The following is a 25,771-nucleotide window of genomic DNA, read 5'->3' on the forward strand; positions in this document are numbered from 1 at the left end:
TCATCCGGAAGTTGAACTCCCAGTTGAATCAAGTGATTATTATACCCAGACATTCTGAGTATATGCTCACTGACAGAACTATTCTCTTCCATCTTGCAGCTATAGAACTTATTGGAGACTTCATATCTCTCAATCCGGGCATTTGCTTGAAATATTAACTTCAACTCCTGGAACATTTCATATGCTCCATGACGTTCAAAACGTCGTTGAAGTCCCGGTTCTAAGCCATAAAGCATGGCACACTGAACTATTGAGTAGTCATCAGCTTTGCTTTGCCAGACGTTCATAACTTCTGGTGTAGCTCTTGCAGGAGGCCTGGCACCTAGCGGTGCTTCCAGGACGTAATTCTTCTGTGCAGCAATGAGGATAATCCTCAAGTTACGGACCCAGTCCGTGTAATTGCTACCATCATCTTTCAACTTAGCTTTCTCAAGGAACGCATTAAAATTCAACGGAACAACAGCACGGGCCATATATCTACAATTAACATAGACAAGCAAGATACTATCAGGTACTAAGTTCATGATAAATTTAAGTTCAATTAATCATATTACTTAAGAACTCCCACTTAGATAGACATCTCTCTAATCATCTAAGTGATTACGTGATCCAAAGCAACTAAACCATGACCGATTAACACGTGAGATGGAGTAGTTTCAATGGTGAACATCACTATGTTGATCATATCTACTATATGATTCACGCTCAACCTTTCGGTCTCTGTGTTCCGAGGCCATATCTGTATATGCTAGGCTCGTCAAGTTTAACCCGAGTATTCCGCGTGTGCAACTGTTTTGCACCCGTTGTATTTGAACGTAGAGCCTATCACACCCGATTAACACGTGGTGTCTCAGCACGAAGAACTTTTGCAACGGTGCATACTCAGGGAGAACACTTTTATCTTGAAATTTTAGTGAGAGATCATCTTATAATGCTACCGTCAATCAAAGCAAGATAAGATGCATAAAGGATTAACATCACATGCAATCAATATAAGTGATATGATATGGCCATCATCATCTTGTGCTTGTGATCTCCATCTCCGAAGCACCGTGCTTGTGATCACCATCTCCGAAGCACCATCATGATCACCATCGTCACCGGCTCGACACCTTGATCTCCATCGTAGTATCGTTGTCGTCTCGCCAACTTATTACTTTTACGACTATCGCTACCGCTTAGTGATAAAGTAAAACTATTACATGGCGATTGCATCTCATACAATAAAGCGACAACCATATGGCTCCTGCCAGTTGCCGATAACTCGGTTACAAAACATGATCATCTCATACAACACATTATATCACATCATGTCTTGACCATATCACATCACAACATGCCCTGCAAAAACAAGTTAGACGTCCTCTACTTTGTTGTTGCAAGTTTTACGTGGCTGCTACGGGCTTAGCAAGAACCGTTCTTACCTACGCATCAAAACCACAATGATAGTTTGTCAAGTTGGTGCTGTTTTAACCTTCGCAAGGACCGGTCGTAGCCACACTCGATTCAACTAAAGTGAGAGAGACAGACACCCGCCAGTCACCTTTAAGCAATGAGTGCTCCGAACGGTGAAACCAGTCTCGCGTAAGCGTACGCGTAATGTCGGTCCGGGCCGCTTCATCTCACAATACCGCTGAACCAAAGTATGACATGCTGGTAAGCAGTATGACTTATATCGCCCACAACTCACTTGTGTTCTACTCGTGCAAAGCATCAACGCATAAAACCTGGCTCGGATGCCACTGTTGGGGAACGTAGTAATTTCAAAATTTTTCCTACGCATACGCAAGATCATGGTGATGCATAGCAACGAGAGGGGAGAGTGTTGTCCACGTACCCTCGTAGACCGACAGCGGAAGCGTTATTACAACGCGGTTGATGTAGTCGAACGTCTTCACGATCCGACCGATCAAGTACCGAACGTACGGCACCTCCGAAGTTCTACACACGTTCAGCTCGATGACGTCCCTCGAACTCCGATCCAGCCGAGTGTTGAGGGAGAGTTTCGTCAGCACGACGGCGTGGTGACGATGATGATGTTCCACCGACGCAGGGCTTCGCCTAAGCTTCGCGACGGTATTATCGAGGTGTAATCTGGTGGAGGGGGGCACCGCACACGGCTAAAATATCGTATATCAAGTGTGTTCTTAGGTGCCCCCTGCCCCCGTATATAAAGGAGCAAGGGGGAGGCCGGCTGCCTATGGGGCGCGCCAAGGAGAGGGAGGGAGTCCTCCTCCTAGTAGGAGTAGGACTCCCCTTTCCTAGTCCTACTAGGAAAAGAAGGGGGGAAGGAAAGAGAGGGAGAGGGAGAGGGAAAGGGGGCTGCGCCCCCCTCTCCTAGTCCAACTAGGACTCCTCTGGGAGGGGGCGCACCACCTCCTGGCTGCTGCCCTCTCTCTCCCCTCAAGGCCCACTAAGGCCCAATACTTCCCCGGGGGGTTCCGGTAACCCTCCGGCACTCCGGTTTAATCCGAAACTTCTCCGGAACACTTCCGGTGTCCGAATATAGTCGTCCAATATATCAATCATTACGTCTCGACCATTTCGAGACTCCTCGTCATGTCCGTGATCACATCCGGGACTCCGAACAACCTTCGGTACATCAAATCACATAAACTCATAATATAACTGTCATCGTAACTTTAAGCGTGCGGACCCTTTGGGTTCGAGAACTATGTAGACATGACCGAGACACCTCTCCGGTCAATAACCAATAGCGGGACCTGGATGCCCATATTGGCTCCCACATATTCTATGAAGATATTTATCGGTCAGACCGCATAACAACATACGTTGTTCCCTTTGTCATCGGTATGTTACTTGCCCGAGATTCGATCGTCGGTATCTCGATACCTAGTTCAATCTCGTTACCAGCAAGTCTCTTTACTCGTTCCGTAATACATCATCCCGCAACTAACTCATTAGTCACAATGCTTGCAAGGCTTATAGTGATGTGCATTACCGAGTGGGCCCTGAGATACCTCTCCGACAATCGGAGTGACAAATCCTATTCTCGAAATACGCCAACCCAACAAGTACCTTTGGAGACACCTGTAGAGCACCTTTATAATCACCCAGTTACGTTGTGACGTTTGGTAGCACACAAAGTGTTCCTCCGGTAAACGGGAGTTGCATAATCTCATAGTCATGGGAACATGTATAAGTCATGAAGAAAGCAATAGCAACATACTAAACGATCGGGTGCTAAGCTAACGTAATGGGTCATGTCAATCACGTCATTCTCCTAATGAGGTGATCCCGTTAATCAAATAACAACTCATGTCTATGGCTAGGAAACATAACCATCTTTGATTAACGAGCTAGTCAAGTAGAGGCATACTAGTGACACATTGTTTGTCTATGTATTCACACATGTATTATGTTTCCGGTTAATACAATTCTAGCATGAATAATAAACATTTATCATGATACAAGGAAATATATAATACTTTATTATTTCCTCTAGGGCATATTTCCTTCATCCTCTTCAAGGGAAAACCACGCAGTGCTCAAGAGGTAGCAAGAAGGATTTTTGGCACCGTTGCCGAGGAGTCTACGCAAAAGTCAAGACATACCAAGTACCCATCACAAACTCTTATCCCTCGCATTACATTATTTTCCATTTGCCTCTTGTTTTCCTCTCCCCTACTTCACCCTTGCCGTTTTATTCGCCCTCTCTTTTTGCTCACCTTTCCTTTGACATGGCCAAAAGGGGGCTAGGGGTTCTTTCCTAGGTTTTAATGCCTTGGATAGCCCTTCCGTCCTCTCTAAGCTCATAAATAATGATGCTATGGAAAAACCTACCGGGGTTGTCAATGAGAATCTGAACAATTTCGATGAAGATGATCCCGGAATATTTTGTTATTTACTCGACGAGTCTTTGAAAGATGCTTGGGATAGGTTACTGAGAATCCGGGCTAGCTTTGTGCCCCAATATCAAATTGAAATATACTTAAAAAGCTTTTATGTTGCCTTACCTTCGTCGTTTAAGCATGTCTTAGACTCTATTTTTGAAGAAGGTTTTCTTGAAGGGGATGTCGTAGATACCTATGAAAATATGATAACCATATTTGGGCACCCCATGAATGAGAAGGTCGAATCTACCTCTCTTTTGCTTTCCTATCAAAACGAAACTATCAAAGAGATGAAGGCTAGCTTAGATGCGAATTTCCGTAACGTGCTTAATCTTTCTTCTACCATTAATAGCCATGTGCTTTATCAAAACAGAAAGATTAATTCCGTAGATAACAAGTTTGCTCTTTTCTTTCCTAAAACTAAAGATGGCAATACCTAGATCTATCCTTGTTTTTATGCCTAGCTAAGGGCGTTAAACGATAGCGCTTGTTGGGAGGCAACCCAATTTTATTTTAATTTTTTGCTTTTTGCTCCTGTTTAGGAATAAATCTTTGATCTAGCCTCTGTTTAGATTTGTTTTTGTGTTTTAATTAGTGTTTGTGCCAAGTGGAACCTATAGGATCTTCTTGGATAATAGTTATTTGATCTTGCTGAAAATTCCAGAAACTTTCTGTTCACGAAAACAATTGTTAAAAATCACCAGAACGTGATAAAATACTGATTCCAATTGCAGCAGATCTATAAACAAATTATTTAGGTCTTCCTATTTTTTTAGAAGTTTTAGAGATCCAGAAGTTTGCGTTAGTTACAGATTACTACAGACTGTTCTGTTTTTGACAGATTCTGTTTTTCGTGTGTTGTTTGCTTATTTTGATGAATCTATGGCTAGTAAAATAGTTTATAAACCATAGAGAAGTTGGAATACAGTAAGTTCAACACAAATATAAATAAAGAATGAGTTCATTGCAGTACCTTGAAGTGGTGTTTTGTTTTCTTTCGCTAACGGAGCTCACGATATTTTCTGTTAAGTTTTGTGTTGTGAAGTTTTCATGTTTTGGGTGAAGATTTGATGGATTATGGAACAAGGAGTGGCAAGAGCCTAAGCTTGGGGATGCCCAAGGCCCCCCAAGGTAAATCCAAGGACACCAAAAAGCCAAAGCTTGGGGATGCCCCGGAAGGCATCCCCTCTTTCGTCTTCGTCCATCGGTAACTTTACTTGGAGCTATATTTTTATTCACCACATGATATGTGTTTTGCTTGGAGCGTCTTGTATGATTTGAGTCTTTGCTTTTAGTTTACCATAGTCATCCTCTCTGAATACACTTTTGAGAGAGACACACATGATTTGGAATTTATTAGAATACTCTATGTGCTTCACTTATATCTTTTGAGCTATATAGTTTTTGCGCTAGTGCTTCACTTATATCTTTTAGAGCACGGCGGTGGTTTGTTTTATAGAAACTATTGTTCTCTCATGCTTCACTTATATTATTTTGAGAGTCCTACAAAACAGCATGGTAATTTTCTTTAATTGTGAAATTAGTCCAAATATGATAGGCATCCAAGATTAGTAAAAACTTTCTTATAAGTGCGTTGAATACTAAGAGAAGTTTGATGCTTGATAATTGTTTTGAGATATGAAGATGGTGATATTAGAGTTATGCTAGTTGAGTGGTTATGAATTTGAGAAATACTTGTGTTAAAGTTTGTGATTCCCGTAGCATGCACGTATGGTGAACCGTTATGTGATGAAGTCGGAGTATGATTTACTTATTGATTGTCTTCCTTATGAGTGGCGGTCGGGGACGAGCGATGGTCTTTTCCTACCAATCTACCCCCCTAGGAGCATGCACATAATACTTTGTTTTGATAACTAATAGATTTTTGGAACAAGTATATGAGTTCTTTATGATTAATGTTGAGTCCATGGATTATATGCACTCTTATCCTTCCACCATTGCTAGCCTCTCTAATACCGCACACTTCTCGCCGGTATCATACACCCACCATATTCCTTCCTCAAAACAGCCACCATACCTACCTATCATGTCATTTCCATAGCCATTCCGAGATACATTTCCATGCAACTTACCACCGTTCCGTTTACTATGACACGCTCCATCATTGTCGTATTGCTTTGCATGATCATGTAGTTGACATCGTATTTGTGGCAAAGCCACCGTTTATTATCTTCATACATGTCACTCTTGATTCATTGCATATCCCCGTACACTGCCGGAGACATTCATTTAGAGTCATATTTTGTTCTAAGTATTGAGTTGTAATACTTGAGTTGTAAGTAAATAAAAGTGTGATGATCATCATTATTAGAGCATTGTCCCAAGTGAGGAAAGGATGATGGAGACTATGATTCCCCCACAAGTCAGGATGAGACTCCGGACTAAAAAAAAGAGGCCATAAAAAAGAGAAAAGGCCCAACCAAAAAAATGAGAGAAAAGAGAGAAGGCACAATGCTACTATCCTTTTTCCACACTTGTGCTCCAAAGCAGCACCATGATCTTTACGACAGAGAGTCTTTTGTTTTGTCACTTTCATATACTAGTGGGTATTTTTCATTATAGAACTTGGCTTGTATATTCCAATGATGGGCTTCCTCAAATTTCCCTAGGTCTTCGTGAGCAAGCAAGTTGGATGCACACCCACTTAGTTTTCATTATTGAGCTTTCATACACTTATAGCTCTAGTGCATCCGTTGCATGGCAATCCCTACTCACTCACATTGATATCTATTAATGGGTGTATCCATAGCCCGTTGCTACGCCTAGTTGATGTGAGACTATCTTCTCCTTTTTGTCTTCTCCACAACCACCATTCTATTCCACCTATAGTGCTATATCCATGGCTCACGCTCATGTATTGCGTGAAGATTGAAAAAGTTTGAGAACATCAAAAGTATGAAACAATTGCTTGGCTTGTCATCGGGGTTGTGCATGATTTAAATATTTTGTGTGGTGAAGATAGAGCATAGCCAGACTATATGATTTTGTAGGGATAACTCTCTTTGGCCATGTTATTTTGAGAAGACATGATTGCTTTATTAGTATGCTTGAAGTCTTATTACTTTTATGTCAATATTAAACTTTTATCGTGAATCTTTCAGATCTGAATATTCATACCACAAATAAGAGAATTACATTGAAAATTAGGCTAAGTACCATTCCACATCAAAAATTCTGTTTTTATCATTTACCTACTCGAGGACGAGCAGGAATTAAGCTTGGGGATGCTTGATACGTCTCCAACGTATCTATAATTTTTGATTGTTCCATGCTATTATATATTCTTTTTTGGATGTTTAATGGGCTTTATTATACACTTTTATATTATTTTTGGGACTAACCTATTAACCGGAGGCCCAGCCCGAATTGCTGTTTTTTTGCCTATATCAGTGTTTCGAAGGAAAGGAATATCAAACGGAGTCCAAACGGAATAAAACCTTCGGGAATGTGATTTTTGGAACAAACGTGATCCAAAGGACTTGGAGTGGATGTCAAGAAATCACCGAGGAGGCCACGAGGCAGGGGGCGTGCCCTCCACCATCGTGGGCCCCCTGTAGCTCCATCGACCTACTTCTTCCTCCTATATATACCTATGTACCCCCAAACCATCAGACACGGAGCCAAAACCCTATTTCCACCACCGCAACCTTCTGTACCCGTGAGATCCCATCTTAAGGCCTTTTCCGGCGCTCCTCCGGAGGGGGCATTGATCACGGTGGGCTTCTACATCAACACCATAGCCTCTCCGATGATGTGTGAGTAGGTTACCTCAGACCTTCGGTTCCATAGTTATTAGCTAGATGGCTTCTTCTCTCTCTTTGGATCTCAATACAAAGTTCTCCTTGATTCTCTTGGAGATCTATTTGATGTAACTCTTCTTTTGCGGTGTGTTTGTCGAGATCCGATGAATTGTGGGTTTATGATCAAGATTATCTATGAACAATATTTGAATCTCCTCTAAATTCCTTTATGTATGATTGGTTATCTTTGCAAGTCTCTTTGAATTATCAGTTTGGTTTGGCCTACTAGATTGATCTTTCTTGCAATGGGAGAATTGCTTAGCTTTGGGTTCAATCTTGCTGTGCTCGATCCCAGTGACAGTAGGGGAAACGACACATATTGTATTGTTGCCATCGAGGATAAAAAGATGGGGTTTATATCATATTGCATGAGTTTATCCCTCTACATCATGTCATCTTGCTTAAAGCGTTACTATGTTCTTATGAACTTAATACTCTAGATGCATGCTGGATAGCGGTCGATGTGTGGAGCAATAGTAGTAGATGCAGGCGGGAGTCGGTCCACTTGTCACAGACGTGATGCCTATATACATGATCTTACCTAGATATTCTCATAACTATGCTCAATTCTATCAATTGCTCGACAGTAATTCGTTTACCCATCGTAATACTTATGCTATCTTGAGAGAAGCCACTAGTGAAACCTATGGCCCCCGGGTCTATTTTCCATCATATTAATCTTCCGCCAACAAGCTATTTCTATTACCGTTTACCTTGCAATCTTTACTTTTACTCTTTGTCATAAAAATACCAAAAATATTATCTTATCATCTCTATCAGATCTCACTCTCGTAAGTGACCGTGAAGGGATTGACAACCCCATTATCGCGTTGGTTGCGAGGTTCTTATTTGTTTGTGTAGGTGCGTGGGACTCGAGCGTGGTCTCCTACTGGATTGATACCTTGGTTCTCAAAAACTGAGGGAAATACTTACGCTACTTTACTGCATCACCCTTTCCTCTTCAAGGGAAAACCAACGCAGTGCTCAAGAGGTAGCAGGGCCCGAGTGCCACGATTTCGGATTTGAACCTATTATGTTTTCATGAATATATTTGTGTTCTTGATCCGATCTTGCAAGTTGTAGACACCTATTACGAGTTATGATCCGCATACCCCAAGGTGACAATAATTGGGATTCTTTCTGGTGATTACCGTGGTTTGAGGAGTTCATGTATTCACTATGTGCTAATGCTTTGTTCCGGTTCTCTATTAAAAGGAGGCCTTAATATCCCTTAGTTTCCATTAGGACCCCGCTGCCACGGGAGGGTAGGACAAAAGATGTCATGCAAGTTCTTTTCCATAAGCACGTATGACTATATATGGAATACATGCCTACATTATATTGATGAATTGGAGCTAGTTCTGTGTCACCCTAGGTTATAACTGTTGCATGATGAATGCCATCCGACATAATTATCCATCATTGATCCATTGCCTACGAGTTCGTTTCATATTGATCTTTCCTAAGTTACTTTTTCGTTGCCACTGTTACGATTGTTACAAAACTGCTACTATTACTTTTGCCACCGTTACCGTTACTTCCATATTACTTTGCTACTAAGTACTTTGCTACAGATATTATGTCTTTCAGGTGTGGTTGAATTGACAACTCAGCTGCTAACACTCAAGAATATTCTTTGGCTCCCCTTGTGTCGAATCAATAAATTTGGGTTGAATACTCTACCCTTGAAAACTGTTGCGATCCCCTATACTTGTGGGTTATCAACCACTGTCCAGTGATCCACTCCTAGATTACTTTGGTACCTCCCTGCCAAACTTATGGCAAGGCACACATCAGGTCTGGTACACAACATGGCATACATAATAGAACCTATGGCTGAGGCATAGGGAATGACTTCCATTTTCTCTCTATCTTCTGCCGTGGTCGGACTTTGAGTCTGTCTCAATTTCACACCTTGCTACACAGGTAAGAACCCTTTCTTAGACTGGTCCATTTTGAACTTCTTCAGAACTTTGTCAAGGTATGTGCTTTGTGAAAGTCCTATTAAGCGTCTTGATCTATCCCTATAGATTTTGATGCCTAATATATAAGCAGCTTCATCGAGGCCTTTCATTGAAAAAAAATCTTATTCAAGTATCCTTTTTTGCTATCAAGAAATTCTATATCATTTCCAATCAGCAATATGTCATCCACATATAATATCAGAAATGATTCAGAGCTCCCTCTCACTTTCTTGTAAATACAGGCTTCACCATAAGTCTGTATAAAACCATATGCTTTGATCACCCCATCAAAGCGTATATTCCAACTCTGAGATGCTTGCAGCAGTCCATAGATGGATCGCTGGAGCTTGCACACTTTGTCAGCACCTTTAGGATCGACAAAACCTTCTGGTTGCATCATATACAACTGTTCTTTAAAAAACCCATTAAGGAATGCAGTTTTGACGTCCATTTACCAGATTTCATTATAATAAAATGCGACAATTGCTAACATGATTCGGACAGACTTAATCATCGCTACGGGTGAGAAAGTCTCATCATAGTCAACCCCTTGAACTTGTCAAAAACCTTTTGCGACAAGTCGAGCTTTGTAGACAATGACATTACCATCAGTGTCCGTCTTCTTCTTGAAGATCCATTTATTCTCAATGGCTTGCTGATCATCGGGCAAGTCGACCAAAGTCCATACTTTGTTCTCATACATGGATCCTATCTCAGATTTCATGGCCTCAAGCCATTTACTGGAATCTGGGCTCATCATAGCTTCTTCATAGTTCGTAGGTTCGCCGTGGTCTAATAACATGACTTCCAGCTGGACAGGATTACCGTACCACTATGGTGCGGAACATGTTCTGGTTGACCTACGAGGTCAATAGTAACTTGATCCGAAGTTTCATGATCACCATCATTAGCTTCCTCTCTAGTTGGTGCAGGCATCATGGGAACGGTTTTCTCTGATGTGCTACTTTCCAATTCAAGAGAACGTATAATTACCTCATCAAGTTCTACTTTCCTCCCACTCACTCTTTCGAGAAAAACTCCTTCTATAGAAAGGACACATTCTTGGCAACAAAGATCTCGCCTTCGGATCTGTGGTAGAAGGTGTACCCAATAGTTTCCTTTGGGTATCCTATGAAGACGCACTTCTCCGATTTGGGTTCGAGCTTATCAGACTGAAGCCTTTTGACATAAGTGTCGCATCCCCAAACTTTAAGAAACGGCAGCTTAGGTTTCTTGCCAAACCACAGTTCATACGGTGTTGTCTCAACGGATTTAGATGGTGACCTATTTAACGTGAATGCGACTGTCTCTAATGCATAACCCCAAAATGATAAAGGCAAATTGGTAAAAGACATCATAGATCGCACCATATCTAATAAAGTACGTGAAAGGATCGATATAGTTAACTAGAGGGGGGTGAATAGGCAACTAACAATTTTTAACTTTTCTTTACCAATTTAAACTTTGCATCAAAGTAGTTTGTCTAGATATGCAACTAGGTGAGCAACCTATATGATGCACAACCAACAAGCACACAAGCAAGCACGGGATACAACACAAAGTAGGCTTGCACAAGTAAAGGTAAGAGATAACGTAAAGTGGAGCCAGTGGAGATGAGGATGTGTTATCGAAGTTCCTTCCCTTTGAGAGGAAGTACGTCTCCGTTGGAGCAGTGTGGAGGCACAATGCTCCCCAAGAAGCCACTAGGGCCACCGTATTGTCCTCACGCCCTCACACAATGCGAGATGCCGTGATTCCACTATTGGTGCCCTTGGAGGCGGCGACCGAACCTTTACAAACAAGGTTGGGGCTATCTCCACTACTCAATTGGAGGCTCCCAACGAAACCATGGAGCTTCACCACAATGGAATGTGGCTCTGAGGTGACCTCAACCGTCTAGGGTGCTCAAACACCCAAGAGTAACAAGATCCGCGAAGGATTAGTGGGGGGATCAAATTTCTCTTGGTGAAATTGTAGATCCGGGCCTTCTCAACCAATCCCTAAAGAATCAACAAGTTTGATGAGCTTTGGAGCAACAATGGAGCTTGGGGGAAAAGAGGTAGGTCAACTTGGAGAAGAAGACCTCCTTTTATAGTGGGGGAACCAATCCAACCGTTTCCCCCCTCTTCAGCCCGCACAGAGCGGTACTACTGCTCAGTAGAGCGGTACTACTGCTGGTCGCAGCGGTACTACCGCGACCACCAGCGGTACTACCGCATAGACTGAGCGTAGTAGAAGTAGAGGGAGAATGAGATGAAGAGAGGGGGCTGGGCAGCACTAGTAGCGGTGGTAGCTGTGGTACTACCGCTCATGGGCGGTGTGACAGCCTGGTTTTTGCCCTCTCTCATTTGCTTGATTTTTATTTGGATTCAACTTGAAACTTGGAGTTTTTGAATCTTTTCATATGGACTTAAACACTTGGGTATTCTTGGCTTTCACCCAAGTGCTCCATTTCCCTCTCTAATCATCATTCCCCTTCTGATCCACTCCAAAATAATCTTTGGAATATTTTTCTTAAATGAAAAATATTCATTTTCTCTCAAAAACCCTAGCCAGGTCAGTATGCTCCAAAGCAACCCTAATTTTTATGGCCCAGAAAAATCTGAGATAATTCACAAATATTCTTAGAACCCTAGGGCACCTTCTTGAGCAAAAATATTTCATAACTTTTTGGAATATTTGTGCTACAGAAAATATTTTCTGTTCTGGACAGAAATGGTGGTTTCTACAGCAACTACCATTTTACTTGCTCCATTGTGCCTGGGTTTTCTTGTGCATTTTCACCTTAGTAACTCTTGGCTAATCTCCAAAGCACAGCCTCTAACTCCCAGCCATTTGACCTCAGTAACCTCTCAAAGTTACTGACCAGAAACTTACCTCGCATGTAAAAACTTCTCTACTGCACCTGGATCCAAACCAAAGCGTGGTAACATCTCAAACTACCATGAACAACACGCTTAGCTCGGCGTGATGTCATAGTCCACGCGGTGACCACGTTCGTCCAGGGGTGCTGGCATGCGTGTCGACGCGCTCTGAGTGCCGCCGAGCACTTTGTTTCGCGCGTGCTCGCTTCCCCGACTGCCGTAGCGTGCCAAACTTCGCCACCATCTTCGTCTCAACTCCCTTAACTCCCCTCTGGCGCTCGTCGACGCCGGAGCTCGCCGCAGCGAGAATGGGCACGGTCCGGCCAACCCAACAGTGCGGTGCGCACTGTGCTCGTCGCCTTCTCCTCGTTCCTGTGCTCGTCTTCGTCCGCCAACAGTTGCCGCGTGAGCTGTGTCGCCTTCTTCCCCTCTCACTGAAGCCGCTCGTCGCCAGGCACCATGGACAGGTGTCCACCGGCGGAGCCCGAAACCCCCTCGCCGCTCGCCTATAAATGGAGCCGCCCCCAGAGTCCTCGAGCACCATCCATCACTCCCACACACCCCACAAGCGAGTAGGAAGCCGTAGCCCAGCCGGGCAGGCCGTGGGCCACCGTCCCCGAGCTCGAGCTCACCGGCGATCCCCTCTGGTCGCCGCGGTAGCTCCAGCCCCTCCCAGGCCAGGGCGACCCTTCCAGGGCCTCCGCCCCTCTCTGGTGAAGCCGTTCCGCCCCTCTGGAGCCCCTGGAGTTGCCTCTGCTCGCCGTCTTCTTCATCTCCGGCGACCACCGTGTTCTGCCTCTGTTTGCGAGGTTGATTCCGACGCCGTTCGACCACCCCTAGCTACGCTAAGGGTATGGGCAGGTGCGCCACCGTCCCCTCTCTCGATCCCTCCCTCTCGTTTTGGCCAAGGAGTCCTCGTCGTCGGCGAGAGCTCCAGCGGAGCTGCGACTCCCTCTGTTTCCTTCTCCCCTCCTTCTCACCTGACTAGCGGGGCCTGCTACTCAGCCACTCTGTACGCGCGCGAAGCGGTACGAGTGGTGGCGCCCCTGGGCTTTACGCCTTCGACGTCACCCCCCAGTCTGTTTATTTTTATTCAAATTCATTTGAATTTACAGAACACTTCAAACAGCAATAACTCCTCAACCATAAGTCCAAATGAATTGATTCTTTTTGCATCTTGTTCTTTGCAAAGAAATCTAACAGCTCACCAAAGATGAGATTTTTCTGAGCTGTTTAGAATTTCTGGTGATTTTCAGAAGTGTTCTTGTATTTTCTTTTTGTGTTTAAAATTATTTTCAGAGGGTGATGCTTGTCTTGAGGATCACCAGAAGGCTTGTGAACCTCATCTGCACTAAGGCAAGCCACAACAACATTTTCATGGTGTCATTTCAATATTTATGATTTTCTTACTTGAATGAAATGATTAATCCACGCATTTAAATAACTATTGTGTTATTTATATTCTGTTAAGTGTTTGTTAGTTAATATGCTTGATTTACAGAATGTGGAAACTAGCTTATTTGGTGAAGCAAAGCTAAGATCTTTTTGTGATGATAGAAATAATTTTTGTTATGCATGTTAGTAATTATTTAAAGTTATGTTCTTGCATAAATAAAATGATAAAAATTTGCTAGAAAATATTCGGTGAAGTACTTGTTTAGTCATTTTACTTGACTTACAGAATGTTTGAACCTCACTTGGTTGGTAAAGAAATTAGGATTTGTTTGTGGTAAAATCTTTGTTATCCATGTGAGAAATTAATCGGAGTTATGTTCTTGCATGAGAAAATAATAAAACTTGCTGCAAAATATTTTGGTTAATATGTGAGTTATCCTGATCAGCAAAGTAATACGAGTTGTTGATGTTTATGCTTAGTGTGAATATGGATGACATTGGCCATTTTCGTTATTAAGTGATGCATGTGTAGTTTTGCATTTCATGGCATGCTATGACACCGGTCATTTTCATTTTAAGTTGAACCTGAATATAACTCAACTTGAATATACCGTTGACTGGGTCATGGTGCCGCTGAATCGAGTTTTTCCCAGTGCAACCACATTTGCCTTTGTGGGAAGGCCTTGATTCGGTCCATTGACATTGCCTCTGGTCGGTGCCTCCAACTAGGGAAGGTTATGTCGTGCTTACCCTGGCCCGTTAAGCAGGCATAACCTTGTGTGCCCGTTGTTGAGATTATGGTACCGGGTCCCCGAGTGGGATCATTTTGGCCACGACAGTGGTCGGTGTGTCTTTGGTAGACACGGGGCCACCCAGTACTAGCCCGTTGGGGATTGGGTCGGAGTGGCCGGGAGAGTGTCATGGCAATGGAAGGGTTTCATTGGAATGCCGTTGGTCCACCCGAATGGGAGTACGAGGCCATGGGTTCCGTGGTGTGGGTACAGTGTGCTACCTCTGCAGAGTGTATAATCTATCGATAGCCGAGTCCATGGTCACGGACACCTCGTAGTAGGTCCCACCATGAGTCAACATTTACTAAAATTTGCACACTAAGCTATGAACTTTGCATTGTTGAGGATGGCAGAAAGGCCATCGAGATATTCGGGACCAAATATTGGTCGTGGTTGTGATCGCCGTAAGGATCATGAGTTACTCTTGTTAAGACCACGTTGGTGGTTTGTTTGTGAACCGAGAATGATCAATGTTGGTAAGTTGTCCCGAGGGACGTTCGAGCATGATCACAGCATGTTGGGCATATAGTGTTGCATTATTATTAATTAGTTAATTATCATGATATTGTTTGTCATTATGATTATGCCTGTTGTGAGCTTGCAAGTACATTCAATGTACTGACCTGGCGTGTCATGCCAGATTTCAGGAAAGTCTCATTGGAGAGGAGTGCTGCTCGAGTCTAGATCGTGTCCACATCGGTGTCCCTCTGATATGGAGCTTCCGCTACGACGTTATTCCGCTGCCGCATAGTTGTTATGATCGAGCCCCCTTTATGTTCACTAAATAATGTACATATTGTTCAGCCGCACCGAGCGTGTCGCATGGCCTCGACAACTGTTGTAATATAAACTCTAGTCCGCTAGCATCAATAAAGCAGTTGTTTTCTGTACCAAGATGTTGTGTGTTGCCAGAAGACATGGTCTCTGGGCTGGCAATGCATGGTAAACCGGTTGCTCTGAGCCGGGGTGCCACAGGCGGTACTACCATTGCCACTGCCACTACTACTGCCACAAAACCCGACACGAGAAAATGCATCCTCGAATCGAGGCGGTAGCGTTGCCGAACCAGGACGGTACTGCTGCCTATGCCCTGAAGCGGTACTACCACTGAAGGACAGCGGTACTGCCGCTTGAGGACCATAGGCGGTACTACTGCTCTGGCGGTGGTACTACCACTTTCTCCTCACGGTTTCCACTTCTGTTAAACCAGAAAGCTCCAAGGTGAGGAAAGGAGCAGGGAGTGCAACAAAGACGTGTACGTGCTGATTCCACCCTAGCCTTTCCAATGCAGACCCCCTCTTGATAGTACGGTGTCTCCTACGACTCAAGTCCACCAAACTGAAATGAAGGAGACTACACGGTCTTCACGTAAAGCTCCGAGGGGAAGGAATCGTCTCGTGCCAAAGAATGAATCTCTGAAAAACTCAACGCACATGATTAGTCCGCAAAAAGCATTGTCATCAATCACCAAAACTACTTAGCGAGAGATATGCCCTAACAATCTCCCCCTTTTTGGTGGATTGATGACAACACGGGATTTGCACAAGGTAATGACATGAGATGAAGCGAATCCCAAAACTACAAAATATAGATGGGCTCCCCCTAGATGGGTGCACTCAATTAGAGGTGCCTTTGGATTGCAAAGTGCACACATTAGGATCAACACTCCCCCTATATTTTATAGTTAGAAACCAATTGCATCAAAGATGAGACATATATGAGCTAGGATGCAATAGAGAGGCAAGAGAGGAAAGTAGACATATGAGATAAGCATAAACTTACAGACTACTAAAGTACTTGACATACAAGATAATAATAAGATAGGGTAGCATATGTCTCACACCATATGATAGGGTACCAGGTCTCACGAGCACAAGCCAAACCAAAGCAAATAAGAGAGTTTGCGAGAGAGAGAAGCAAATAAGACACTCGCAACTCGACAACGAAAAATCCCTAAACTCTCTCCCCCTTTGGCATCAAGACACCAAAAGGGGCAAAGAGTGCTGCTACGGTCACATGTGATAGAAGAACTGAATAACTCCAACATTACATCCCTGCGAGACCGTCTGCTCCTCTGTCATCGGTAGGGGGCTGCTTAGTGTCTGCGTCTGTCCACAGGCAGTGCTGCTGAACCCACTCCTCATCTGTGATCTTGCCCTCAGAACCGCTGACAACTGTTGAACCTAATTGACGCATGAGCTCCTTGTGACGGCACCTGGCCTTCTTCTCAGACACATGGGCCATGTACTGTCCATGAGACTCCATGCAGAAAAGTTTCTTCATTTTGCGCTTGAGCTTCTTTGCCCATGAGGGCTCCGCTCCAGAGGGCTCATCATCATCATCATCATCATCAGCAGCAGCATCAGCCTCTGTCTCAACGTCAGCAGCTCCAGATGGAATCCCAAACCTCGGAACCAATGTGCCCCAGTTCTCCTTCTTCCTCAGACGCTTGATCTCACGAGGGATCGACTCGCCAGTCTCCAGCACAACATTAGGATAAGTGTGCATCCAAGCCTTCTCAATAAGCAACATGAGAAAAGGCGCATAGATGGGGCACTTGCACTCAGAGATAGCGGTGACAAGCTCAAACCACATGACATGAGATATATCCACGGATTCACTAGTGTTCTCTTCCTTCTCATGCTGGCAGAAAAGAAGCATGTCCACGAGAAAGGAGTGAACCATATCTAAGTTCCCAATGCGAGGGAGAGAGTCTCTCTGAAGATGCGATGAAGTATGTCCAGAAAAGCAGGCAACTCATAGGTCTCCTTCTGAGTCTCGGGGTGAATCTTCAAAGTACAGTAGGGCCAGAGAGATTGCTTGTGAGTGGAAGTTACATTGCGGTGAGGGCGAAAGCCAATTGGAGTCTCAAGTCGTTGATCTTCAACCCCAAGTAACTCCATGAATGCCTTCCATTAGACAGAAAGAAGCTTGACATTGGTCATCCAAGTCAGAGTCCTTTCCTCATCCATTCCAAGATGGACCGTGGCATAAAACTGAGCCACCAAATCTGCATCAAGGTCCTTGTTGCATGATCCTGAGAATGTTCAGCTGAGTACACATCTATAGGGATTCACCAAAGTAGGCAGGATCCTTCTCCATATAGTCAGTGTCGATGGTGCGAACATCAACATAGAGATTCTTCTTTGCTTTGATCACATCAAAGTAGATTGCCCACTGAAAATAGTTCCAGAAAGGACGGTTGACAAGATTGGGCTCTTGATCTTGCTCATAGGAATTGCGCCGACGCTTCTCCCAGAACACCTTGGCATTCATCTCAGTCACTGACTTGGGCTTTGGCTTGGGCTTCTTCGCGGTACTCTTGGTAGGCTGCAGAGACGGAACACTGGGCGGAGGAACACTTGAAGAAGCAGCGGTTGTCTCAGAGGTGCGATAGCGCTTTGAAGTAGAACGCCTGGGGTTGACACAGCGGACATGTTGCTCAGAAGGGCCATCACCTGGAACCAAACACACAGACACAAGAAACAACACAAAAGAACGAGCATAAACCACCAGAGAAAGCAACACGGATCGATATTTGGTATGAGTACGGTGGAATTGGGCATCCAGTGGTAGTACCGCGATCTGGAAGCGGTAGTACCGCCTGAGCGGTAGTACCGCCCCAGGAGAGCGGTAGTACTGCCCTAGGCGGGGGAACGGCGGTTCCCTACTGCCGTGGCCAAATCCAGCACTACCGGGATACCAAATTCAAACATAAGCCTACCAAATATCAATCCAAACAGTCTAGAAGCCTTCACCATCCTACTCAAGCTTCGATTTGGCCGCAAATCGATGAATGCAAAGCCTATTGCCCCTAAAGACTAGATCTGAAACCTAGAAGCAAAGAGAAAAGGATCGGGGGCAATACCTGCATCCATGGCTAGAGGAAGAGGTGGGGATCAATCCCACCGGAGGAAAAGGTGAAAGACGGCCCGGAGGAGGCGGCCCACCGGCGCCCTCCCACGGCGAGTTCATCGCTGGGGAAAGGAAGAGGATGAGTGGGTTGTGCGAATGGGTGTGGGGGAGAAGGAAACTCCCCCTGCCCCGACATAACCCCCTAGTCCCGCCCCGCAGCGGTAGTACCGCTCGGGCGGACGGTAGTACCGCTTGTTGATCATAAGCGATAGTACCGCGCGCTTGCAGCGGTAGTATCGCCCAGCCAAAACTCAAAGACAAGATAGAAATAGGCTTAGCTCAAGGAACAAGAAAACGAAACGACGAGGAGAAGGGGCAAACAGAAATGCAGAATAACACCCACGGGAGGACAAGAAACACACAACTCTCCAAGAGAGGGCGGTGGCCGAGGCCACCTATGTTTGAGTCAAGTGGTATAGCACCGCAAAGATTTTAACCTTGGGCCCATGATCAAAACTCATCTTTGAAGCACAAGTACCATCAAAACTGGCTAATGTGAAAGATGTGATCAATTTATGCATAATGGGGGGAGGGAGAGTTCATTGAGAGAACAACACTCCCCCTATGTCCATGCCTACACCTAAACAAGACAACACAATGAGCATGGCGGGGTGTGCAAGGGTTCAAGCCACATTGCTCGAACCAATGATATTTAGCTCATGCCTTAACTCATGAAATCTTGCTTTATCCAAGGGCTTCGTGAAGATATCTGCAAGGTTATCATTAGTGTTGACATACTTGAGCTCGATCTCCCCTCGCCTAATGTGATCCCGGATGAAGTGATACCGAATCTCAATATGCTTAGTCTTGAAGTGTTGCACCGGGTTGAGAGAAATATTGATGGCACTTTCAATGTCACACCAAAGAGGCACTTTGTCACAAATGACACCGCAATCCTTTAAAGTTTGCCTCATCCATAGAAGTTGAGCACAACAACTACCGGCAGCCACATATTCCGCTTCGGTGGACGAGAGAGACACACAACTTTGCTTCTTAGAAGAACAACTCACCAAAGAGCAACCAAGAAATTGGCACCCTCCGGAAGTTTACTTCCTATCCACCTTGTCTCCCGTCCAATCCGAGTCCGAAAAGCCCACAAGGTTGAAGTTTGCTCCTCTTGGGTACCATAAGCTAGAGTTTGGGGTATGAGCCAAATATCGAAAGATTCGTTTGACCGCCACATAGTGGCTTTCCTTAGGTGCGGCTTGAAACCATGCACAAATTCCCACACTCAACATGATATCTGGTCTAGATGCACAAAGGTAAAGCAAGGAGCCAATCATGGAGCGATATACCTTTTGATCCACCGCTTTACCATTGGGTTCAATGTCAAGTTGGCATTTGACGGGCATTAGAGTGGAAGTTGGCTTGACATCACTTAGCTTGAATCTCTTGAGCATGTCTTGAGTGTATTTGGCTTGGTTGATGAAGGTTCCTTCTCATCTTTGCTTGATTTCGAACCCGAGAAAGAACTTCAACTCTCCTATCATGGACATCTTGAACTTCAAGGTCATGAGAGCGGAAAATTCCTCATTGAAAGCTTTGTTAGGGGAACCAAAGATAATATCATCAACAAATAGTTGGCATACAAACAACTCCCCTTTGACCTTCTTAGTAAAAAGAGTGGGGTCGATTTTCCCAATTTCAAACCCACGATCTTGCAACAACTCGGTAAGGTGCTTATACCACGCACGTGGGGCTTGTTTAAGGCCATAGAGTGCCTTATCGAGTTGGTACACATGATTGGGGAACTAGGGATCCTCAAACCCCGAGGGTTGTTTGACATAGACCAACTCATTAATAGGACCATTAAGAAAGCACTCTTCACATCCATTTGTTGCAACTTGAAGTTATGATGAGAAGTATAAGCAATCAACAAACGAATAGATTCAAGGCGAGCAACGGGAGCAAAGGTCTCACCGTAGTCGATACCCTCGACTTGGGAGTAGCCTTGTGCTACCAAACGAGCCTTGTTGCGAACGATAATCGCATGAGCATCTTTCTTGTTCTTGAATATCCACTTGGTTCCAATGACATTATGGTTCCCCGTTGGCCTTGGCACCAATCTCCACACCTTGTTATGCTCGAAGTTGTTGAGTTCTTCCTGCATGGCATTGAGCCAATCCGGATACTCGAGCGCCTCATAGACCTTTTGGGGTTCAACACAAGAAACAAACGCGTGATGTTCACAATAGTTTGCTAATTGTCTATGAGTGCTTACTGATACGTCTCCAACGTATCTATAATTTTTTATTGTTCCATGCTATTATATTATCTATTTTGGATGTTTAATGGGCTTTATTATGCACTTTTATATTATTTTCGGGACTAACCTACTAACCGGAGACCCAGTGCAAATTGCTGTTTTTTGCCTATTTCAGTGTTTCACAGAAAAGGAATATCAAACGGAATCCAAACGGAATGAAACCTTCAGGAGAGTTATTTTTGGAACAAATGCAATCCAGGAGACTTGGAGTGGATGTCAAGGAAGCAACAAGGCGGCCATAAGGCAGGGAGGCGCGCCCAGGGGGGTAGGTGCGCCCCCACCCTCGTGGGCCCCTCGTGGCTCCACCGACCTCCCTCCTTCGCCTATATATACTCATATACCCTGAAAACATTCGAGAGCACCACGAAACCCTATTTCCACCGCCGCAACCTTCTGTACCCGTGGGATCCCATCTTGGGGCCTTTTCCGGCGCTCCGCCGGAGGGGGAATCGATCACGGAGGGCTTCTACATCAACACCATAGCCTCTCCGATGATGTGTGAGTAGTTTACCACAGACCTTCCGTTCCATAGTTATTAGCTAGATGGCTTCTTCTCTCTCTTTAGATCTCAATACAAAGTTCTCCTCGATTCTCTTGGAGATCTATTTGATGTAATTCTTTTTGCGGTGTGTTTGTCGAGATCCGATGAATTGTGGGTTTATGATCAAGATTATCTATGAACAATATTTGATTCTTCTCCGAATTCTTATATGTATGATTTGATATCTTTGCAAGTCTCTTCGAATTATCAGTTTGGTTTGGCCTACTAGATTGATCTTTCTTGCAATGGGAGAAGTGCTTAGCTTTGGGTTCAATCTTGCGGTGTCCTTTCCTAGTGACAGCAGGGGCAGCAAGCCACGTATTGAATTGTTTCCATCGAGGATAAAAAGATGGGGTTTATATCATATTTCTTGAGTTTATCCCTCTACATCATGTCATCTTGCCTAATGCGTTACTCTGTTCTTATGAACTTAATACTCTAGATGCATGCTGGATAGCGGTCGATGTGTGGAGTAATAGTAGTAGATGCAGAATCGTTTCGGTCTACTTGTCACGGACGTGATGCCTATATACATGATCATGCCTAGATATTCTCATAACTATGCGCTTTTCTATCAATTGCTCGACAGTAATTCGTTCACCCACCGTAGAATTTGCTATCTTGAGAGAAGCCACTAGTGAAACCTATGCCCCCCCGGTTTATTTTCCATCATATAAGTTTCTGATCTATTTTATTTTGCAATCTTTACTTTTCAATCTATACCATAAAAACACCAAAAATATTTACCTTATTATCTCTATCAGATCTCACTTTTGCAAGTGTCCTTGAAGGGATTGACAACCCCTTTATCGCGTTGGTTGCAAGGTTCTTATTTGTTTGTGAACGTACGAGGGATTTGCGTGCAATCTCCTACGAGATTGATACCTTGGTTCTCAAAAACTGAGGGAAATACTTACGCTACTTTGCTGCATCACCCTTTCCTCTTCAAGGGAAAACCAACGCATGCTCAAGAGGTAGCAAGAAGGATTTCTAGCGCCGTTGCCGGGGAGATTTGCACCAAGTCAAGTCAAGATATGATCTCCTGGCAACTAGCCATTTCTGGCGCCGTTGCCGGGGAGATCTACGCTCAAGTCAAGACATACCATGTACCCATCACAAACTCTTATCCCTCGCATTACATTATTTGCCATTTGCCTCTCGTTTTCCTCTCTCCCACTTCACCCTTGCCGTTTTCTTCGCCCTCCTTCCGTTCGATCTAGTCTTACCATGTGCCTTCTTTTTGCTTGCTTCTTCGCTTGCTAAAAGTTTATGGATCCTCATCCCCTTGCCAATATTTTTAAGAGATCCGATTATGAAGAACCAATTTCTAGTTAGTTGAGTGCACTAGATTATCTTTATGAGGTTTTGCTTGAAATTCGTGAATCTGAAAATTGTGATGAAGAAATTTATGAAGAGATTCATGATAGCTCCTTGAATAAAAAGCATGATTGCAATGATTTTACTATAAATTCTCTTGATGTCAATTTTGCTAATAATATGCAAAACCCTAAGCTTGGGGATGCTAATTTTGCTATGTCTACTACTTGTTGCAATGATCATGATTGGGGTGATTCTTCTTATGATCTTGAAAATTTATTCAAGCCCCATGATAAATATGAGATTGATAATAGTGTTTGCAATAATATTGAAAGTGGGTTTGGAAGAGTTTCAACTTTAGATCCCACATATTTGGAGAATGTTCAATCTTATGGTATTTTTGATAAAAGTGGGTTTGGAGAGGTCATGACTTTAGTTAATGATAATCCCACTATTTTGGAAGAGTGTCAACTTCGCATGCATGTGGATCATGTTGAGAATATGTTATGTGATAACTATTTTGTTGAATTTGCCTATGATCCTACATGTAATTATTATGAGAGAGGAAAATATGGTTGTAGAAATTTTTATCTTACTAAATTACCTCTCGTCATGTTGAGATCGCTATCGTCTCTTTCTTCTTCCTTGCATATGTTAATTTTTGCTTGCTATGATAATTATTTCGCTTATAAAATGCCTATGCATAGGAAGTATGTTAGACTTAGATGTGTTTATCACGTGTTCTATGATGCTCTCTTTGTGCTTTAATTCTTGTCTTTGATGTGAGCATCATTAAAATTATCAATGCCTAGCTAGGGGCATTAAACGATAGCGCTTGTTGGGAGGCAACCCAATTTTATTTTTGTTCCTTTTTTTGTTCCTGTTTAGTAATAAATAATTCATCTAGCGTCTGTTTAGATGTGGTTTTATGTTTTAATTAGTGTTTGTGCCAAGTAAAACCTATACGATCTTCTTGGGTGATAATTATTTGATCTTGCTGAAAAAGACAGAAACTTTCTGTTCACGAAAACAATTGTTAAAAATCACCAGAAAGTGATAAAATACTGATTCAAATTGCAGTAGATCAATAACCAAATTATCTAGGACGTACTATTTTGGTATATTTTTCTGAGTTATATAAGTTTGCGTTTGATACAGATTACTACAGACTGTTCTGTTTTTGACAGATTCTGTTTTTCGTGTGTTGTTTGCTTATTTTGATGAATCTATGGCTAGTATCGGGGGTATGAACCATAGATAAGTTGGAATACAGTAGGTTTAATACCAATATAAATAAATAATGATTTCATTACAGTAACTTAAAGTGGTGGTTTGTTTTATTTCGCTACCGGAGCTCATGAGATTTTCTGTTGAGTTTTGTGTTGTGAAGTTTTCAAGTTTTTGGGTAAAGATTTGATGGACTATGGAAAAAGGAGTGGCAAGAGCCTAAGCTTGGGGATGCCCAAGGAACCCAAAGGTAAAATTCAAGGACCACCAAAAGCCTAAGCTTGGGGATGCCCCGGAAGGCATCCCCTCTTTCGTCTTCATCTATCGGTAACTTTACTTGATGCTATATTTTTATTCACCACATGATATGTGTTTTGCTTGGAGCGTCTTGTATGATTTGAGTCTTTGCTTTTTAGGGCGTGTTCGGAAGCCCTCCGGCTTCTCAAATCCTCAACTCCACGTGAGGAGTGCAGCCGAACGATCCAAAACCTGGTTATGAGCGAGAGAAGTTGGCGAAACTTGCAGTGCAATTTTCGCGGAGTCGCGGAGCTGGCAAACTCGAGCTCCTCCAAAACAGCGAAGCAGGAGTTGCCAAGAATTACATGTGAGTGCCACCGCCAAGTGAGTTACCGGTTCGTTCGTTTATAGCAAATATTACAAGTATGTGCGACCAATAAGGCAGTTACCGGTTCGTTTGTTCGCTAGAGCAGGCTTCCCACGCCTAGATGGGCTGTCACGCCTACTTGGGCCCTCCTGAGCTGCTATTTCTCATAGCTAGGTGGCTGGCGGCCTGTTTCAACGACCAGAACAAGGAGCTACTCTACCGAACAATTTGTAACTCCGGGATTTTAACTGAGAAACTGGCTGCTGGTTTTGGGCTATGGAGTTGAGGATTTGGAGGCTGTGGAGAGCTACCGAACACGCCCTTAGTTTACCACAATCATCCTTGCTGTACACACCTTTTGGAGAGACATACATGAATCGGAATTTATTAGAATACTCTATGTGCTTCACTTATATCTTTTGAGCTAGATAATTTTGCTCTAGTGCTTCGCTTATATATTTTTAGAGCACGGTGGTGGTTTATTTTATTTTATAGAAATTATTGATATCTCATGCTTCACTTATATTATTTTGAGAGCCTTTTAGAAAAGCATCGTAATTTGCTTTGGTTAAAATTTTTAGTCCTAAAGTGATGAGCATCCAAGATAGGTATAATAAAAACTATCATATAAAGTGCATTGAATACGATGGGAAGTTTGATTCTTTATGATTGTTTTGAGATATGAAGATGGTGATATTAGAGTTATGCTAGTTGAGTAGTTGTGAATTTGAGAAATACTTGTGTTAAAGTTTGTGATTCCCGTAGCATGCACGTATGGTGAACCGTTATGTGATGAAGTCGGAGCATGATTTATTTATTGACTGTCTTCCTTATGAGTGGCTATTGAGGACGAGCGATGGTCTTTTCCTACCAATCTATCCTCCTAGGAGCATGCGCGTAGTACTTCGTTTTGATAAATAATAGATTTTTGCAATAAGTATGTGAGTTCTTTATGACTAATGTTGAGTCCATGGATTATACGCACTCTCACCCTTCCACCATTGCTAGCCTCTCTAATACCGCACACATTTCGCCGGTATCTTACACCCACCATATTACCTTCCTCAAAACAGCCACCATACCTACCTATTATGGCATTTCCATAGCCATTCCGAGATATATTGCCATGCAACTTTCCACCGTTCCGTTTATTATGACACGCTCCATCATTGTCATATTGCTTTGCATGATCATGTAGTTGACATCATATTT

This window comes from Aegilops tauschii, chromosome 6 (assembly GCF_002575655.3).
Source record: "Aegilops tauschii subsp. strangulata cultivar AL8/78 chromosome 6, Aet v6.0, whole genome shotgun sequence".
Taxonomy (NCBI): Eukaryota; Viridiplantae; Streptophyta; class Magnoliopsida; order Poales; family Poaceae; genus Aegilops; species Aegilops tauschii.